Genomic DNA, 20,625 nt, shown 5'->3' with positions numbered 1-20,625 from the left:
AAAAACCTCAAAAGGGGCCCCAAAGCCCTTAGTAACTTGTAAATCTGATGGACTCCACCAAATTCCAATCACACCACATTTACCTGTTGAGCCATCTCATGGTCAAAGCTTTAGGGGAAACAAAAAGGGAACTTTAAAAATCTCTCTTGCTGGGCAATGGTGACATAGGCCTTTAATCCTAGCACTCAGCGGGCAGAGGCAAGTGGATCTCTGTGAGTTTGAGGCCAGCGTGGTCTACAGGGTGAGTTCAAGGACAGTCATGGCTACACAGAGAAACCCTGTCTTGAAAAATAAATCTTTTAGTTTTATCTGCCAGGAAGAAAAGAAAGGTATTGGTATCCTGAGTTTGTTGGGCTTAAGTAGAAAAACACTCAATGATGTGTACTTCAGGAGTGTTTTAAGTTTCTGGAGGAGGATTTTGAGTTACAGAGCAAAACAAAGCTCTTCCATGTTGAAGGAGTCAGGATACTGTTGATAAGAGAGGACTCAAACATCATTTGTCCTCATTGTCCCTGGGTGGAGACGAATGAAACACAGTTTGGAAGTGTTTGCTTTTGTGTTACTGAATAATCACAGATGTGAAAGTGTAAGATGTACAAACTGTAAAGTCCAGGCAAGTGTAAGAGGAATCAGAAAGGGAAAGCTGAGTGTGAGCCTTCAGTAAACTGGAAACTCTGAGTCTCCAAAGACCGATGAGCAGGCAGATAAGAATGTGGGAGGAGGGCGGGACAGGAAACTGGAAATATCCATTACCTTTTTCTCAGCGGCTGAAATTCTCTGCCTAGCCAGCTCCTGGGCTTGCAGGGCCAGCCCAAACAGATGATCGTTCTGTTTTCCTTTTCCTGGTTCAGTTTCTGCAGGACTCGGATTCTCAGTGTAATTCAAAAGATCTTTGCTCTCAATAGCAGGTTCTGCAGCCAACTTCTGTCTCAAATCTCCAAAATCAAGGCAGACTCGTACACTGCCAAGTGTACTGGACAAAAAGCAGAAGGAGCCATTGATTCCTTAGAAGTACCTCGAGGCACAGGGTGTCTCTTTTATGCATTGAAGTCTGTAGAGCCCTTTGTTAAATTCAATTGTAAGTCAGTGCTTAATCTCAAGGTGATAGAGATCTTAATATCTCATTCAAGAAACCTCGGATATGGAAACGAGGTTAGCCGGAGATTCAAACAGTAAAATCCAACCTTAACTGGCTGAAGAAGGGTGGTTCCCCTGTGAATTGAAGAGGAGCCAATGTAGTGGGCTGGCTGTTAGAAAATGAAGACATCCACATGAAAGCATTTTAGCGCCACACAGGACAGGTGTGTGCTCAACAAACATGGGCCATGGCTGACTTCAAGCCACGTTTCCTAATTTGCTTCGTGATAAAAGTCACCTGGGAGGACTTGTTAAATTTAGATTCCCAGGCCCCTCCCTAAAGAGTGCGTTTTGATTGGCTTAAAGAGGGTTTAAGGAATGCCCCCAGAATTCTTTAGATTTCTGAGTTTAGAAAACACCATCTGAGATGCCACTCAGACTCCGGGTGCTTCAGAGTCACGTGGGTGCTCCACCCTTAGCTTCCCAGTCTCTGTAAAGATTCGGCACCGGAGCCTGAACTCAGGCGATGGGATGTGGAGATCTTAGCCTATTTTTCAAATGCCTCGAAAAGATTTACTGATGTCTTGTAAACTATACCCCAACTTTTGTTCTTTGTTCAAATGTCAGTAAGGGAGGAAAGGGAAGCCAATGATTGTAGTAAAATACAAATTCCTTGTCTTGTTCTGTCTTTTTGCTTTTACTCGGTAGATTTCAGGCAGGAGCTGGGCACTGTTTGCGTTTCTTAGAAAATTTGCTGTTATCTGGATTTGGGAAGCACTAGGCTTCACTCACGGTAAGGCATGTGGTTGTCTTCAGTTTCTCCTAACAGCTGTCCCACACAGTGTCATCGTGTGTTCAGTCCACAAGGGAACCACCACTCTTTCAATGCCCAATTAAGGATGAATTTTATTATTTGAATCTTGGTTGGTATTAGATGCATTGGGAAAGAATGTGTTACCCCAGAAAAAGATTGGTCCCTGGAGAAACATAGGGCGAGGAGCAGGGCAAATCAAAACAAGTGAGTGGGCCCAAGGTTCTTGCCTGGTCTACTGCCTGGGTCCCAGACCTGGGTCTCAACTGCAAGAACCAACCCATGCAGAAAAGGAACCTATCCATGTGAGGAGTCACAGCCCCCTTGCTATTGCGGGCATCCAGGAGGCGTCATGCTTCAGCTGCAGTTCTTGCGCACACCATCAATCCCACCAGCACCCTTCTCTTATTTTCACATATTCCTTGGTCCTTACTCCCTCTGCTATGCCTCTGGCCTTTCTAGGGTCCTCTACATGTGATTAACCCATCCCTTTCAACTTCAGACTGTCCTATGCTGTCTCCCTTTCTTGACTCCACTGAGGCTGTCTCAAGGGACTGTTTATTTTATTCTTCCCCCAAAGACTTCCTAGTCAGGAAAGAGGACAGTGTAGGGCTAGCGACTGAAGAGATGACTCATAAGGTAAAGGTACCTACTTGGGGATCTGAGTCTGATTCCCTGGGACCCACATGGTAGGAGTAGAAAACCACAAGTGGCCCTCTGATCTCCACATGTATGTGCACCCTGGCATGTGTGCATTCACACTCACATACACACACCCCAAATAAGTGAATAATCACATACACACACCCAAAATAAGTGAATAAAAATTCAGCATTTAAATTTTTTGGCTTATATTTTATGTATGAGTGCTCTACATGTATACCTGCAGACCAGAAGAAGGCACAAGATCTCATTACACATTATTGCGAGCCACCATGCGGTTGGAGGGAATTGAACTCAGGACCTCTGGAAGAGCAGCCAGAGCTCTTAACCAATGAGTCATCTCTCTAGTCCCAAATTCAGCATTTTTTTAAAAAGCAGAACACTCTAGGATTGGAGAGATGGGGCTGTAATGATTAAGAGTACTAACTGATCTTTCAAGGGACCTGGATTCAGTTCCCAGCACCCACATGGCGACTCACAACAACCCTGGCTCTGGTTCTAGGGCACCTAGTGCCTTCTTCTTATCTCCATGGATACCAGACATATACATGGTTCACAGACATGTGTGCAGGCAAACACTCATGCAGAAAATAGAGGTCTTTTAAAGACAAGAATAAGAAACAGGACACTATCATTTTTGGCTGTTCTAACATCTTTTCAAGGCCTCATGTCCACAGTGGGTGTGGGGAAACTACATTTCTCCTAGTCTCTACTTGCTAATAACTCTTCTCCAAAGGCTTGTCTTGTAGGCTTGGTTCATATGTGACAGTAATGTTGGAAAGCAGTGAGACCTGAAGAAACGAGGTTAGTGGAAGTAAGTTAGGTCATTGGGAATGTGCCCTTAAAGGGGCTCTTTCAGCCTACCTCCTCTTTTCTTGCTGTGTTTGGAGCATCATTGCTTGCTGTGGAGCAATTCTTTGTATACTGTAAATATGTATTACTCTCATTGGTTGATAAAAAGCTGACTGGCCTATAGCTGGGTAGAAGACTCAACTAGGAAAATTCTAGGAAGAAGAAGGTGGAGTCAGAGGAGCAGCAAGTAGGTGCAGATAGGAGCAAGATGGTTCTGACATGCTGAGAAAAGGTACCAACCATGTGGCAAAGAGGACATAGGATATATGAGTTAATTTAAAAATAAGAGTTAGCTAGTAACAAGCCTGAGTTATTGGTTGGTCATTTATAATTAATATATGCCTCAGTGTGTTTATTCGGAAGTTGCCGGCAGGAATGAAACATCCACCAACAATTGCTTCTGTACCATTCTCTGTACCATGATGTTTGGTCTTAGACCTGAAACAGTTGGGTCAAGTGACCATGAAACCTTTGAAACAGCTATGGAAAGTAAATCTTTTCTCTTTTAGTTCCTGGCTGCCTTAGGAGTCTGAAGGGTTTGCTTTGTGACATATCTACCTAGGTTAGGTAAACTAGGTTGTGAATGGAGATATGGAGATGGCTTTTAACTGGGATTGGACAAATATTACTGAAAATGTAGACGTGTGTGTGTGTGTGTGCGCGCACACACACACACACTCACACCCATGTACAGGTGCCCATAGAAGCCATAAGAGGGAGCCAGATCTCCTGGAACTGGAGTTACAGGTGGTTGTAAACTGCTTGACTTGGGTGCTGGGAACCAAACTCTGGTCCTTTAGAAGAGCAATAAGCACTTTTAACCACAGAATCATCTTTTCAGTCTTCGGAAACATTTCTTGGGGATTCTTTATACTAAATACAAGTATTATTACTTTACATTAAACTTCTGAGTTACTATTATATATATGTACACACACACACACACATATATATATATGTATATATATATATGTTGTGATTGAGTTATACTTTTAGATATAGCCTACTCCATGCAGTGATGTAAACAAGAAGTGGACGGGGTGGTCAATCTCGTTGAAAACTTTAAGAAGATATCCTAATTCTCTATTATTGTGATAAAGAACATGACCTCCCCCCCACAGACAAACATTGGGAAGAAAGTGTTTATTTAGCTTACACATACACATCACACCCCCTCACTGGGAAAATCAGAGCAGGAACTCAAGAAAGAAGTTGGAAGCAGAAGCTGTAGAGGAACATTGATTACTGGCTGGTTCTTTATGACTTGGCCTGTCTGCTCTATTGTAACTCCTGACTGCCTACTGAGTAAATGAGACTGCTGTCCAGAGGTGGCACCGCCCACAATGGGATGGGGCCCCCCACATTAATAATCAGTCATGAGAATTGCCACAGATAGGACAATCTGATGGAGGCATTTTCTCAGGTGAGATTTTCCTCTTCCCAGATAACCCTAGCTTCTGTCAAGTTGGCAAAAACCTAACTAGCACAGATGCATTGATATAAAGAATTTTTAAAAGTAATCAGCCAACCAAAAATCTCTGTATTTAAAACACACACACACACACACACACACACACACACACACACACACGTGCTGGATATGCTAAAAAAAGAGTATTATTTTAAAAAATGCCTTCTTTAAGAAATTCAATTCTTACTGGAATTGGTCACTTGTGAGTATCCTTCAGATGGGCACACCTAGTTACTTCTCATTTGGAAGGTTTGAGTCCATAGCCGTACACACTGGCTCACCTACTCACACTCACTCACAGAATACTTGTGAATGCTCAGCTAGCTTGGGAGACCTCGTCCTAACTCCGGCACTATGCCTCTGCACATTTAACAGCGACAGAAAGCAAACTAGGTCAGAAGTTGGTACTAGGAATATGGCATGTGGCTGTGACAGACCATGTGTCTTTTATGCTCTGGACTGTTGTTTCTGGGAAGACTGTAAAAGTATTTGGAACTTTGGGCTGGAAAAGAAATTAAGTGTTCGGAGCTTAGTGAGCTGCTGTGGGAGATCAAGCGATAAGAAGTTCGAGAGAAAGGCGGTTGAGGCCCAGTTTGTGAAATTTCTGGCTGAGATTGAGAGCCCCTCAAACATGCTGCCAAGGCCATTTGTGTGATATTTTCAATTAAGAGTCTGTGGTTTCTTATTAGCTGGAGTTGAAGATTCAGATGATTAAGGAGGTCGACACCAACAAAGGGAAAACCTTTGCTTTGCTGGGACAATAGCTGCTGGTTAGTACAGCTGAGAAATCATCTGTGATTAGTAAGAGGTTGGGATCCAAGGACGGGCAGTGCCAGCGGCTAGAGGAGGCCACCGATGGAGGTGAACCACACATGCAATGAGACCTTTTGATATTGGAAACACTAGGGCTGTGGGATGACACCAGGGCTGGTGGGTGATGTGCAGTGGGGCTCGCTGGAGGCTACTAGATAATTTTATGTATTGCAGATGTCAGATCCAGAGAGGTGGGGCTGCTAAGTTTTTGGAGCCCACCAGACCATGAGTGAGTCCCGAATATTACATACTGAGGTACTTCCACTGTTGGATTTTGGTTTTGCTTTGATTTCGTTGTAACTGTGCCCTGGTTCTTCTCTCTTGGAATAAAAACGAATATTACTTATTTTGGGTTTAATAGGAGCCTACAGTTAAGAGATTATGAATATTTTAAAGAGACATTGAAATTTTTCAAAGGTTGAAATTTTTGTAGACTTAGGACTTTTAAAAGTTGGACCATGTTTCATGTTGTGATATTAATATTAACATTAATTCTTAGGAACAAGCAAGAAAGGAAAGGTTATAGTTTAACAGTAATGTGCTTGCAGGTAGGTTGAAAGAGGTCAGTTGTGCTAGGCAGTCTTTTGTCATTTTGACACAAGCTAAAGTCACGTGGCACAAGGGCACCTCAGCTGAGGAACTACCTCCATCAGGTTGGTCTGGACATGTCTCTGACAAGGCATTTCCCTGGCTGGGGATGGTTATGGGAAGGTTCAGCTTATATTAGGGGTTGCCACCCTTAGGCAGGCGGTATGGTCTTGAGGAGGTAGGTCTAATGGAAGAAAGTTAGTCACTTGAAATATTCCCTTGAAGGGAATATTGAGAGCTGGCACCTTGCTGTGACTCTCCTTGTGGTCCCATGAGGGAACAGTCCTCCACGGGCACATGTTGCCAACTACAGCAACAGGGCCAACTGACCATGGAAGCAAACCTTTGAAACTGTGATTCAAAAGAAATCTTTCCTCCTGAGAAGTTGATTAGCTCAGGAATTTATTAGAGTGGTAGAAAGATAGCAAATATGACAGTCAATATTCCTTTCCAAAATATTTTAGGAAAACAATTTGATTAAGATCTCTGAATATGTTTTGAGTAATCACTAATAACTGAAGCTTTTTAGCTAGAGAAATCTGTATCGTGACTGATATTTTGAAAGTTGTTTATGTCTGTTCATTAATAAGTTTACGTTAGTGAGTTAATTTTGCACATGCATGTATGTTTGGTGTACATATATGTTTATGTGTGTGGATAAATATGGTTGCATGCATGTGGAGGCCCATGTTGACATTGGATATCTCTCTTAATCATATTGATGAATATTCACATTTGTGATAAAAATAATTCTAATAATTTTAAAATACAGAAGAATTCTTTTCATTGAGTACTGTTTAGGAAGTAGTATGATATTCAGTTGCCAAGATGAATTTAAATGGCAGCCTAGTGTGTGTGTGTGTGTGTGTGTGTGTGTGTGTGTGTGTGTGTGTGTGATATTCTAACAGCAATACTTACACAAAGCATCAGGTGATGAAAGTTACTTGGAAACTACTGGACTGTGTGTGTGTCCTCAGGAATGGTATTCTAGACCAGTTAAGTTCTCATTTTGTAGGCGCATAGCTTCCTGGGTACACACTGTAGATCATTGGCATTGCTTTCATGATTCCTCTCTCCCCCTCCGCTGTTCATGCTCCTCTCTCTCTCCCCCACCTTCTGCTTTTCCAACCTTTACTTTTACATCATGCCAACACTCATAGTTAAATCCCCAACATTTTGGTCCTCAAAATGCACCTGTAGGTGGAGCGGCACTATGATCTCCAACGAGTCATGGGAGTTTGGCTTTATCCCCTTCCACTTACATTAAAGCAGGTGAAAGCAATCCATGGATGAAGATGATGGCATGTTGCCATGCTGGGGGCTGGTTGTGTTCATATGTTTACCAAGTAATCTGACATAGAGGTTATTGCTCTATGACCTTGGCAAAGTCCAGGAAACCAACAACAACATGGAATTGATTCTCCATGGTTATCAATGAGCTCAGTATCTGCCCCGAAACACTGATGGACGGTTACTGTCCCTTGTTTTCCACGCCAAGCCAGGCAGAACATTACCTAGGTACCTGTCATTGATTTCTGTTTAAATGTGAGAGATATCTTTATAAAAATCTTTCTACTACTACAGACTCTTTCTCAGCAGGGCAGAAAACTATGTGCAGGCATTTGCCCATGTCACACAGCAGGACCCTCTGATCTTGCGTGGGTGTCTGCTTCAAGGACTCTGCCTCTCACCGCATCACCCGAATCAGAAAATACAGGTGAAAAGCCATTCAGCTGTCACTGTCTCGCTTTTGTGCATGGTCACTGTGTAGATTGTTCTTGACAACTGCCCGAAACCGGGAATGTGGTATTTTGATTGAAGAGAAGATTCTAAGAGCAAATTCTTTTATCATTGCTGTTGCAATGCTTGTCGTGTAAGAAAGGGCTTGGGAAGCCTAGTGGTGAGCTGCTTTATAGTGACTTTTGCCTTTGAGATGCCAACAGGTAAATTGTGCCAAGGCCCCTTCCTCGGGACCTGTGCAGTGGTGGGAGAAAGCAGACTCCCTTGCCACACACGAGCTGTGGCACATATGGGTGTGCACACGTATTCGTAAATAAATGTAATGTAATAGTGATCACCAACTGCTAATTTGATTTACGACCCCAAGTACAGGGAGAAAAATAAATTTGTGAGTTTATTGTAACTTTTAGAGTCATTGGATTTATATATTGATTGAACAACATGGGTCAAAGAGCAGCCGTCTTTATTCTAACTTCAAAAACTGGCTTGCAGAAGAATATATTTATATGTTTAAAACATTTAATTTTCATTTTCATGTGCTATCGTACCTATTAACAGAGTTCAGTGTGATAGTTCAGCACACACATACAGCATGCAGTAATTTAATTCACCCTCCCCTTATCGACCTTCCCCAGACTCCAGTGATTTCTGTCCTCTATTCCAGTCAACTTCACAGGGTGTTTGTCTTTCTGTGTATGGCTTGCTTGTTTCACTTGACAAGATCTGTCATTCCTACTGCAGATGGCAGGATTGCACTCCATTTCCAAATTTCCATTGTGGACACATGCCACATTTTCTGCATCCATCCATTCTTGGGTGGACGTTGATTCCACACTTCAGCCTCTGTGGATAATGCTGTAACACACATGGGCATGTCCGCAGCTCTTTGGTCTGCTGATTTTCCTTCATTTGGCACGATATCAGGAGTGATACAGACGGATCTTATCACTTTCCAATTGTGAGTTTTGTGAGGAGCCTCCATGTTATTGCTCACCGTGACTATACTCATACACATTCCTAACAAGGTTTATAGTTCTCTGTTCTCTACACTCTCACCAGCAATAATAATAATAATTATTATTTTAATTGAAGCTATTTAAACTGAAGTCAAATCTAAGAGTTTTAATTGACATTTCCCTGATAGCTAATGATATTGAACATTTCCCATTGTTGGTCATTTGCATATCTTCCCATGAGAACTACCTATTCAGGTCATACACCCATTTAAAATGTTATTTTATTGTTATTTTTTTGAACTAATATTTTCTGAATATTAACCTTTGATCAAAAGAGTGGTGAATTAGGATGGAGCCTATGATCTTGCAAAAATCATGGGCTGGGCTGCAGAATGCTACAGATATCTCTAAAAATGACTTCACAATTGCCGTCCATATGTACATCTTACTAGTTTTTTTAAATTCTCTGTGAGTTACTAAAATTGTCTTTGGTAGCATTCCAGAAGCTGAGGCTTGCTCTTAAATTATGTTGAAATTAACTCTTATATAAGCCTCACCTGCCACTATCCAAATTCATTTTTCAGAACATTGAATAACACAAACAAAGTATCAAATGAAGAGCTGTGCCAAAGATGAGAGGGGCTTGCTCTGTTTTCTCTCGTTTTTAATTTGGTGAGATTATTGATTTTGAGGGCTTTTTACTTCAGCACACTGGAATGTCTCTGGAAGAGGACTCCGGCTTTGCTGAAAAAAATGCAGGGTGCCGTGCTGCCTAAGGCTTTTGGTTGGTCAAATACAAAAAAGAGTTGTAATATTGTAATATTTTATGATGTGAAAAAATACTTTAAAGGAACTGATTTAAAATGGAAAAGGGTTTATTTCTCGATAATGAAATTAGGGTCACTTTTTCTTTTCTTTGAGATATTCTATACTGTTCAGGATAATAAAGACCACACTGTTATCCATGCAAGGGTAGACACTATTAAGAAATTGTAATTTATAGGAATGGTGAGACCACAAACAGTAGTAGAAAAGATTCTGAAATACTGAGTAATAACAATTTTTTTCATTTACCATTTTGTAAAATTTGAGAAAATTAGCACTGAGCATGTCTTTTAATGACAACATACTAACTAATCATTTATTATTATTATTATTATTATTATTATTATTATTATTATTTTGAGACAGGATTCCTCTGTCTTGGAGCCTGTCCTGGAACTCACTCTGTAGACCAAGCTGACTTTGAACTCACAGAGATCCACCTGCCTTGGCCTCCAAAGTGTCATACCTCTGGGTTTCTAGCTAATCTTTTTGTTGTGACTTTTACACATCTCTCCAATACTATCTTTCAAGTATTAATTCAGCATGACTTCACTTAGTCACTCACCGAGCTCAGTGGAAACCACCCCTACAGTTAACTACGCTGGTTTATTCTGTAGTGCAAACACCGGAGCGCTTTCTAGTAACTGGAGTTTGCACATTTACTCCTGTGTTTAAACTTGCAGTGTTGTGAGTTTAATTCATCGTCTGTTTGTTTTCTGTTGTTGTGACTAACATCATGACCAGAAACAACCTGAGGGAGACAGAATTTAGTTCACCTTGAAAGTGACAGTCCATCATCAGGGTGGGAACTCGAGGGAGGAGCCTGAAACAGAGCCCCCCTCTTGCTTCCACTCAGCTGCTTTTCTTACAATACCCTATGGACTACTCGGCGCTGCCCACTTGCCCTCACTTCCTAGTTTTCCTGGCTCAGAACAATTATAGAGAATTAGAAGATTTCCAATTAAAAAATTGATACATTTTAGGGTACTTAGTATGTTTTTTATGACACATGTCATAATGAGGTCGTAGTATTCTATATTGGTGAAAACCCAAGAAATGAACTATGGACTTGGATTTAGGGTGGTAATGACTGTCTTCTGCATTCTTTTTTACCCTTTTTATTTTTCTTTCCCCTTTCTTTACTCCTCCCTGCTGTCTATCTTTCTTCTTTTAGCCACGATCTTGGTAATTGTTCAAGTTGGTCTCCATCTTATGTAGCCCAAGTTATCTTGAACTCAAGATTCTTGTCTCAGCCTCCTGAGTAGTTGGAACTATAGATATGCCTACCATACGGCTATTTCACAAGATATAGCCACCTTGGTGAATGATTTAGATAGTGAGAGAAGACGGGGCAGGCACAGGATAGTTCTTCTTTGTTTGCTGTGAACCCAAAACTGCAATATTGAAAATAAAAAGAAGGACAAACCAACCTAAGGCTTTCCATCTAGATGACTTTTGGTGAGGCTCAGAAGTTGGCTGGGAAGTCAGCATCTCATCAGTGTGTTAGCCATGGCACTGGGAGCTTTGGTCTTTGCTTAGGAACAACACATCCTCCTGCTGTGTGAGAAGAGCCAGCCAATGAGAACATAGCAGAGGAAAGAACCCAAGCATGTTATGAGAAATCTAAAGTACAACTCTCATTGTCCTGTCGAGTTGTCCCTCCAGCCACTCCACTGGTCTCACGGACACAAATTTAGGTAACCAAGAATGGAAAATGTTTAAATAAAAACAAGCCTATACTAACATATGCAGACTTCTTTTCATTATTCCCTAAATAACACAATTAATTATGTAGATTTTTATTGCATTGAATATTATAAATCATCAGGTTTATAAAGTATGGGAGGAGGTGTATAGGACATATGTAAATACACTGTCATTTTGTACAGACATGTGAGACTGTGCAGGGGTTGGTGTCACGGGAAGGCTGAAGTGACCTCTGTGGAAGTGGCCCCTGTGGATATCAGAAGGGCGACTGCATGGATCTGTACTGATTGAGGCTGAGCCGCTCCGCATTCCTGCCTTCCCATAAAACTTGCTATTGCTTTCTCTTAGGGGTGAATCTTGATTTTGTATCTCAAGCTGGCTTTGGGACATTTTTATTTTAAAATTGAAGTCACACATTCTCTCTCTCTCTCTCTCTCTCTCTCTCTCTCTCTCTCTCTCTCTTTCTCTCATATACATGAATGTGTTTTATGAAAGGGTAGCTGTTATGTCTACTTATTGTTGAAAAGCTAAGGCAGAGATATGTGTGTGTGTGTGTGTGTGTGTGTGTGTGTGTGTGTGTTTTCCTAATACATATACCTGCCCCTTTGCTCTTGAAAGCCTGCCAAGCTAACTCACTCTGGTCATCAAACTTAATGTCTAGCCCTTTTTTATTTGATGACGTTTTTCAATTTGGCTAATTTCTCTGAGTGCTGTCTTTTGGCTCTTGGCACTGAAAGCTGTGTCGCTGTGTCATAAAACAAACATAAATAAGTAACAGTAATGTGTAGACACCATTTGGCTTCCATGTGACTGGGTTCTGCAGCCCCACTGCTCCTGATCTTGCCCATCTTTACTGGCCACAGACACAGTTATATTTATTTAAGGACTTTCTCTTAGCTAATTTCCCATCTGCCAAGAGCTGTCTTGTCCGGCTGACAAATGGTGACAGGAAAGACCGACAGCTATGATGGAACCTGATGGACTTTTCGTGATGAACATCGGTTAAGTTCCTCTCTGCAAAGGTTGTTGTTGTTTGTTTGTTTGTTTTTTAAATCACAAATTTGGGATCGTTTATATCAATACCACCGAAGAGTACAGAATAAAAGTAGTATGTGTTTGTTTAATAGGGAACTAAAATCTTGAATATTTTGTGTCCATTTGTTTTACTTTTAGGGGGAATATTGAGACATCTCTAGTTTCCCTTTTTAGAATATATTTTTCCTTATTGTTCCAGAATTTTGACATGTGCATACATACATACATATATACATACATACATACATTTTTGTCACACTTCCTCCTCAGGTCACTCTGTCCAGCTCCCTTCAGACCCTCCTCACTGTCTCCCTTCCTGACTCATGCTTTCTGTTTTAATCTGTTTTAATTAACCACTGAGTTCAATTAGTGCTGCCCATATGGTTATGGGTGTGGGACATCGCTGGAGCACGAGAAACCTACCAGGGTTCAGACCCCTGGAGCAAACCGATTCTGCCTCTCCCAGCACCCACCACATGCCAGCGGCTCCTCTGCTCAGAGTGGGGCCTCTCTTCCCTCCTCCCTGTTGGAATTTTGACTGGCTCTTTATTGTTGTTGTTTTATTCTTACTGTTGCAGGTTTTGTTTTGGTTTTGTTTGCTGCGCTGGGGAGCTGAACCTAGAGTCTCTTGCATGTTAAACAAGTCCTCTCTCACTGGGATGCATCCTTCCAGACTGTGGCCCAATTATGTCTGTTGAAGACATAACTTTACTTTCTTATTAAAAACTAATAACAATGGGGGTAAATCAGTTATAAAAATCATTTTAAAGATCACTGTTAAACGCTTAAACAGTTAAAGAAATGCAAAGGATTTTGGCCTGTCAAGAACTTCCAGAATGTTCAGTTTGGATAGACTAGAAACAAATACTTGAAGAGGCATTGGGAAGACAGTGACAGCCGTAGATCACAGAGTGAAGCAACATGCGCGGAAAAAGAGCTTTACACCCAGACACAGAAGTATTTCTCAGAACATGAGAAAATAATAGATTATTATACTGGGAAAAGGAAAGACAAGGGAAAAGGAAGCCATAATTAATTTCTTAGGCACTCTCTGAATTTGTGACTGACAGATCAGGATGCAAGAACAATCTACAGCGATACCATCTCTCAAAATACAAACTTCAAGATAAAAAACTGAACCAGACTAGGAAATCAGAGGTATTTCTTGGGTAGTTATTATATACACCATAGTAAATACCTATTTCCCTCAGTATTTAGCATTTGGCCGTGAAGCGTCCCATAGTTAACAGAGCCAAGAGAGCCCAGAGGAAACAACCCGTGTGTATGTAGCCCCTATTTAGCAACTGCAAGTCAGCAGCAGTGGAAGCTGGGTGAAAGCAGCAGAGGACTGGCCTTGCTTTAGCGTTACGTGTTCACTCACGCTCTCTGATCCAGAGCATGGTAATAACTGGCCTGAATGATTTTTAATGAGTAAAATTTTCTTGAGGTGTTTCGTTTTCATCTTGGTTAATAACTCTTTGAAAAGACAAGCTTCCCAAGCAACCGCAGGCCGGGTTTACCTGTTTTCCTGCGTTGCTCTGAACCTTTTCTGTTTGTGGAGCAGTGGGCACTTCTGTGCCTGGTGTGTCTGCCTCCACAACATTTCAGATCCCAGCAGAGACCTTAGAATAAAGTTACTTTTGTTTCCTTAAAAACATCTTTCATAATCAAGAAAGTTTCTTCATTCCTTTTCTAAAGACTTTATCTTAGAAAAGTAAAATGTAATTTTTCTGGGCATTGTAGGGTACACCTATGATCCCAGCAGTTATAAAATAGAGGAAGGAGGATCACAAGTTTAAAACTTTCTTGGGTCATACAGTAAGATTCTGTCTCTTTTTTTTTTCTTTTTTTAAGGCAGGGTTTCTCTGAATAACAGTTCTCGCTGTCCTGGTACTCACTTTGTAGACCAGGGTGGCCTTGAACTTATAGAGATTTACCTTCCTCTGCTGCCAGCTGGGTTTAAAGGTGTGCACCACCACTGCCTGGCAGGATTCTGTTTTTAAAAATAACAAATATTCAAATCTTTTTAGTTTCCAAAACTCCAAAATTATGTCTGAACTTTTTATATATACCAAGATGTTTCCTATTTAACACATTTTTTGATTGATTGATTTAAATTACAAATGCCTATTTACACAACTATTTAGACCTCTGTCTTCTCTTAGGGTCCCAGATAGCAGGCTCTTGACACTAATGTTTGGGTGCACTTGAACTAACTAGACAGCATTAGACCTCGTGATTCGCTAGGTCTGGAGAAAAGCCCATCACTTACTTGTCAAGCCAATAGGTAATTCCTAGCTTCTGGTGTGGGGTCTGCAATGGTCTCAGTGTCCGGAGGGAGATTCTTTGCACCGAACCTCCTGGATGCTGGATAGTTGCTGTAGCTGTTGGACAGGGACCAAAATCCTTCAGGAATGTTCCAGTTCTAAGTCCCTAGGTCTTACATCCTCATTTAATTTCATGGTTTTTGGAAGCTGGATGATGGAAAAGAGTTGATGTCATTTATCCCAAATGAGCTGCATGAAGAAAAGGCTTAAGCGCCCTGGACAAGTTGAGCAGGATGTCCAGGTGAAGGTGTGCTCAAGGCAAATACAAATCGTGGACCTGTATTCACTTGGAAACAACCGATAAGCAGTCGAGCAATTGATGATTCTCATCGATTCAGGCTCCTGGTGGTAGGTAATGACATCCTCACTTTTATAGATTCTGAGATGCAGGAGGCTAATCTGCTGCAAGTGTCACTGTAACAACGTCCAATTGTCTGGGACCCCAGCTCAGACCCTGCTTTTCTTGTTTCTAAGCTCTGCCGTAGGTCTGAGGGGGAATTTGAGAAGCAAGGCAGACAGGGAAACAAACACCTCACAAGGTCGGGTAAAGATTCAGAAAATGATAACTGGGTTTGCTGATGAATAGAAAGACTAGTTCGCAGTGGAAGCTTAGAGACCGTGGAGGCTAAGGAAGCTAAGGCAGTGTGTGAAGCTAAAGATAGAACCCAGGACCTTTGCCCGCTAGACAAGAATTCTACCATTAAGCCGTATCTTCAGGGCTTACTTTTTATGAGATTGGCATAATAAGGGAAAAGTCAAGAAAATAAAATTTGGGAATTAAGGTCTTCCCTGAAACAGGCCCTCATGTGATTGGTGGTTGTTGATTCAGGGTGCACATTAGAGTGTGCTAACTCCCTCCCCCCCATTTGGATCTGATGAACCAGCAGCCTAGATGTTGTTCTACCCTCTCTACTTGCTGGGGTACTGACAAATGATCATGGTAACCCAGCCTTCTTATGCTTCCTGCCAAATACGCTTCATTATGTAACTGGGCAAGGTGTGCCTTGTCTGTTACATAAGAACAGGTTTTGCTGTCATTTCTCCAGCTGGGATGGTGACCACTCTTTTGCTTGTGTGTGTGTGTGTGTGTGTGTGTGTGTGTGTGTGTGTGATGTTTGGGGTGGTGAAGGTATTGCTAAGAGCATTACTTGACTGGCTTTCCATTTTTTGACCCAGACTTTAGAGATTTTGGAGAGCTAAAGTTCATTCTAAACATATTAGTATCATAAGAACCAACTCCATTTTATTTAAGGGTTGGATGTGTTTAGAGATTTATCCAAAATAAATGAAATATAAGACACTGATTTATGTAGGTCAATTCCCCATAGAAAAGGGGGTGTTGTTGGAGACCAGCCTCAACAAAGATACCTCTTGTCAGGGTAAGGGCGCAGGGATTTAGAGATATAGTAAAGAATATGAAAATGTGAATGAAAATAATAAAACAGAGAAACATATAGGATAGTATTGGGAGAGATTCACAGCTAGGTGGGACCTTTCTCTGCGGTTGGAGCACAATAACCTTGAAGGAACTAGCAATGAGTCCCAACTCTCTGACCTTTGGTCAACATGTAAATAGACTTTTTTGGGTCCCCACAGGGTATAAATTATTTTATTTCTGCTATGCACACACTATTTTATCTTTTTATTTTGGAATTACAGTGCAGATAACTTAGAAGTGGCTATTGTTCTTTTTTTTCTGTAACACGAATAAAAATATTTTTAGTTAAATTATTACTAAAGTCCCAAAATACTTAACAGTGAATATTCACGCTAAGAGTGGACAGCATACTAAATAAGCATATGATAATATGGCTGGGATTATTTTACATAGCAATTCTTTGAGACCCACGAGAAATTGGGTCTGTGCTCCTAATGGACCCCAAAATCCATGGCTACATCAGTTCCTTATATAGAGGCATGTCACGTTCACGTGGAGGCCATGTGCATCTCCCACAGACTAAGTCACTTTAGGGCTATTTATAATGCTCAGTACAGTGTAAATGTTGGGTAATTTTGTGGTTTTAAAGTGACTGGGAAATAAACACAAGAATAAAATCCTTACATGTTCATCATGGAGGAATTGTTTTCCAATTATTTTGGTATTTAGTTACCGGCATCTTCCAACAGGACCCACAGATGCAGAAGGATGGCTGTGTTACGAAGATGCCCATCAGTACATGATAGAAAAGGACATCATTGTCATTCTGTGACCTCTATGAACTGAGATAGATTTGGGAAACAATTTATGAATTGTTATTTAAAGCTTGTAACCGGCTAAGCGCCCTCCCTGGGGACTAATATGAAGCATGCACTTGAAGGTGCACTTCTTTGCTGTTGTTTTCTTTCCTTGAGACAAGGTCTCTCTGTGTAGCCCTGTTGTTCTGGAACTTGCCTTGTAGACCAGGTTGGCCTCAGACTTACAGAGATCTTCCTGTCTCTGCCTCCTGAGTACTGGGATTAATGGTGTGCATGCACTGCTAGGCCCTGTGTGATGTACTTGTCTTTCGCCAGCGGGAAAACTTAGGAGCAGACAGACACTCAGACTTGCCCCAGAGTCTGTGGCATGTGCAGGTGGAATTAACTGCTATCCACATTAGAGTTTTTCTTGTAGGTAATTTATAGGTCAGTGACAACCCCATCCTCCTCTTGTAAGTCACATGAAAGTTATCCCCAATGCTACAACATTCCTTTGGGTTACCCCAGTTCTCAGTAATGTGTGTGTGTGTGTGTGTGTGTGCATTTATGTATATGTATATTTATATACGCATAGATTATATATAGTGCCACTGTACTAGTAATATTTAAGTAGCATATACATTGCCATAGCAAATTGCATATACTTGATAAGTCAAATATACATTAATTTAACCTTTATCTCTACATATATTTTTGTACCATTTATATAGAATTTCTCCATGTCTCAGTTTCTTTTTCTGAACAATATTATTAATGTATAACAGTAAAGTCATTAGAACAATGCCTGGCCCAGACTTAGTCCAAAATTAAAGCAATATTATTTATTACCTAGCAGGGAAAATGGAATGAGTCATTTTCAATGACATCATCAGCCAAGAGTGGCAGTCAAGTCCTGGGGTTCGGTGAGATGAATGCTAGCACAGGCAGGCTGATCGGTGCAGGGAAGAAAAAGCTGATGCAGCCATTGCAGGGGGTCTCCTAGGATGCAGGGGGTCTCCGAGGGTGAGTCCAGGAAAGGGAGGAACAATCTACAGATTTCTTTCCAGCAAGTCACCCCTTCCTTGGCAAGCTGTTATGGTCTTCAAGCCCAAGCCCAAGCTTGTGCAGCCTCAGAAGGGTGCTATTTTCTGCCACTCAAGACTCTGGGTGCTCTCATGTTTTGACACATTCTCAATCCATATCCACATGTAGCAAAAATGCCCTATTTCCCTCTTTAAATACAGGGACAGATACCTTTTCAAACCAATCTCTCTAATCAAAGCATCGTGGTGCCTCCTCCTCCAGGTATATATTTAGCAATGTTGCCATGGTCACTGTTTTCAGTTTGGGTGTCTGTCATCTGGCCACTGGAGCTTGGCAGAGTGTGCTGGGAACATTCCATCAGCCTCATCGTGCCAGGTCTGGACCATCACAAAGGATCCTACCTTTGTGCTACCAGTATTGTTTGGATTTCACTCTGTCACGTGACTGAGCCTCCAGAGATTCCATCTGAGCCTTTGGTAAGGGAGGGCAACAAGTCATCCCACATCCACATAGACACTTCAGGTCCCGATGTTACCGTCTCTTGACGTGACCCCTCCTGAAGGAGCTGGCGATCCCATGGCTCCAAAGGCTTTTCTCTCCTACACCTCACAAAAGCAGTTCCGCCCAAACACACGTTCGAATGGATTTGCTCTGAAAATCCCGAAGTCACTGTGATAACTGGCTCTCCCTGGAATGCATTCCCTGTTGTCTTAACCCTTGTCTTTACTCTTGACTTGAAGTGGTCTTTGCTGTTATTTAGTTTCTGAAGGCTTCTGAAGTTCAACCTGTTTGCCAGAAAATTTCCTAATACTTTCTAGTTATGGGAAGAGTTTAGTTCCAGCATGAGTGGGGTTAGTCTGAACAGGAAGAGGCTGTACTAGGTCAGGACGTCCCCGCGCTCTTTAGCTATTGAGAATTCCCTTGCAATAACTTTCCATAACATTGTGAGCCGGGTCACTCTGCAGACAGGATCACGACAACGCTTTCTAGGCATCTGGCCACATTGTTTCTTGAAATTTGCAGCACATTTGCCTAGCAACTGTGGAGAGAGGATGTGCAAAGAAAATTCCCAAAGTACTGAGATTACAAGTGTGCACCATCACAATGAGGCTTTCTGTGCTCTCTTGTCTGTGTTCATGTGTGTTCGTATGTTCAGGTGCACATGTATGCATTTTTGTATGAAGGCAAAAAGATAACCTTGGCTGGCATTTCTCAGGCATTAGTCACTTTTTCTGAGGCAGGTTCTCCCAGTGACCTATAAATGACCAAGTAGGCCAGCAAACTCCAGGGACCATCCTGGCTCTGCCTCTCCAGCCCTGGTCTTACAAAAACACATGACACGACGCTTCCATTTTCTTTACTTAGATCATGGGGCTCAAAATCAAGTTCTCATGCTTGCTTTGCAAGCATTCTATTTATCGAGCTATCTCCACACCCCTCAGTGTGCTGTTATACATAATAGGTCTTCAGGTTTCTCAACTCTCTGATTCCAGGAAAATAAAATCCATTTGCTTACCTCTGCATGCTTAGCTATTCAAGTAAGAGTCCTGGATTAGAAAGTAAATGATTTAGGCAGTAATAGAGCCAAAACAACCATCAAGTATATATAAAAAACAAGTTTACTTTTTAATTATATCATATATGCTTATTGAAACTGCTTTGCGATTTTGCTTGTATTAAATTTAGTTTATTTTCAGACCCTTGACTGAACACATCTACTTTCAATAGGTAGTTACTAAATGTCCTCTATCTGCACATCACCATGTGAAACACTTTATATCTCAGGATATTGATCTAGTTACCACTTGGCCAAAAGACAAACTGATAATCATAACTAGAAAAACAATAGTCAAGTGCTGTGTTTCTCTCTTATGAACTAATTTGTCCTTAAAAGAAAATGAAAAAGACAAAATAGCACTGGAGTTTTGACCATATTGGAAGGAACCTCTACCCATAGAAAACTGTAGCCCCACTGTTCTTTATAATTTCACATATAGCTGAACACAGCCCATTTTTTAAGAAATTTATCATTTGTGTGTGTGTGTGTGTGTGTGTGTGTGTGTGTGTGCGCGCATATGTGGATATCAGATGACAATGCTCAGCAGCCAGTTATCTCCTTCTGCACATGGGTCCTAGAAATGAAACTCGGGGCACCAGGCCCCACAATGAGAGCCTTTACTCACTAAGCATCTTCCTGGCCCCATGTTACCATTTTTATTGATACTTAGGAGTTGAGGGAAGATTCACTAGATGTATCCACCCTTATTCATATTCAAGTACCCATTTTGCTTCTTTAGAGACAGCCTCCTGTTATTTACACCAACCTAGAAGATTAGCTTTTCCGGTTACACAGGCTTAGTCTAACTTCGAGAGGACGCATGCAGATAGCGCATCTATTGGTCTGGCAGAAAGATGAAGCTAGAGCACGGCAGGCAACACCCTGTATGCAGTCACACCTGTTCTAAAAGATGAGATGAATGACTTTTCAAATCTCATATTCTTTGAATTACTATTTATTTTATTGTTTTTGAGACAGGTTTT

The sequence above is a fragment of the Myodes glareolus genome, chromosome 14 (genome assembly GCF_982192425.1).
Source record: "Myodes glareolus chromosome 14, mMyoGla1.1, whole genome shotgun sequence".
Taxonomy (NCBI): Eukaryota; Metazoa; Chordata; class Mammalia; order Rodentia; family Cricetidae; genus Myodes; species Myodes glareolus.
Note: the sequence above shows the minus strand (reverse complement) of the source record.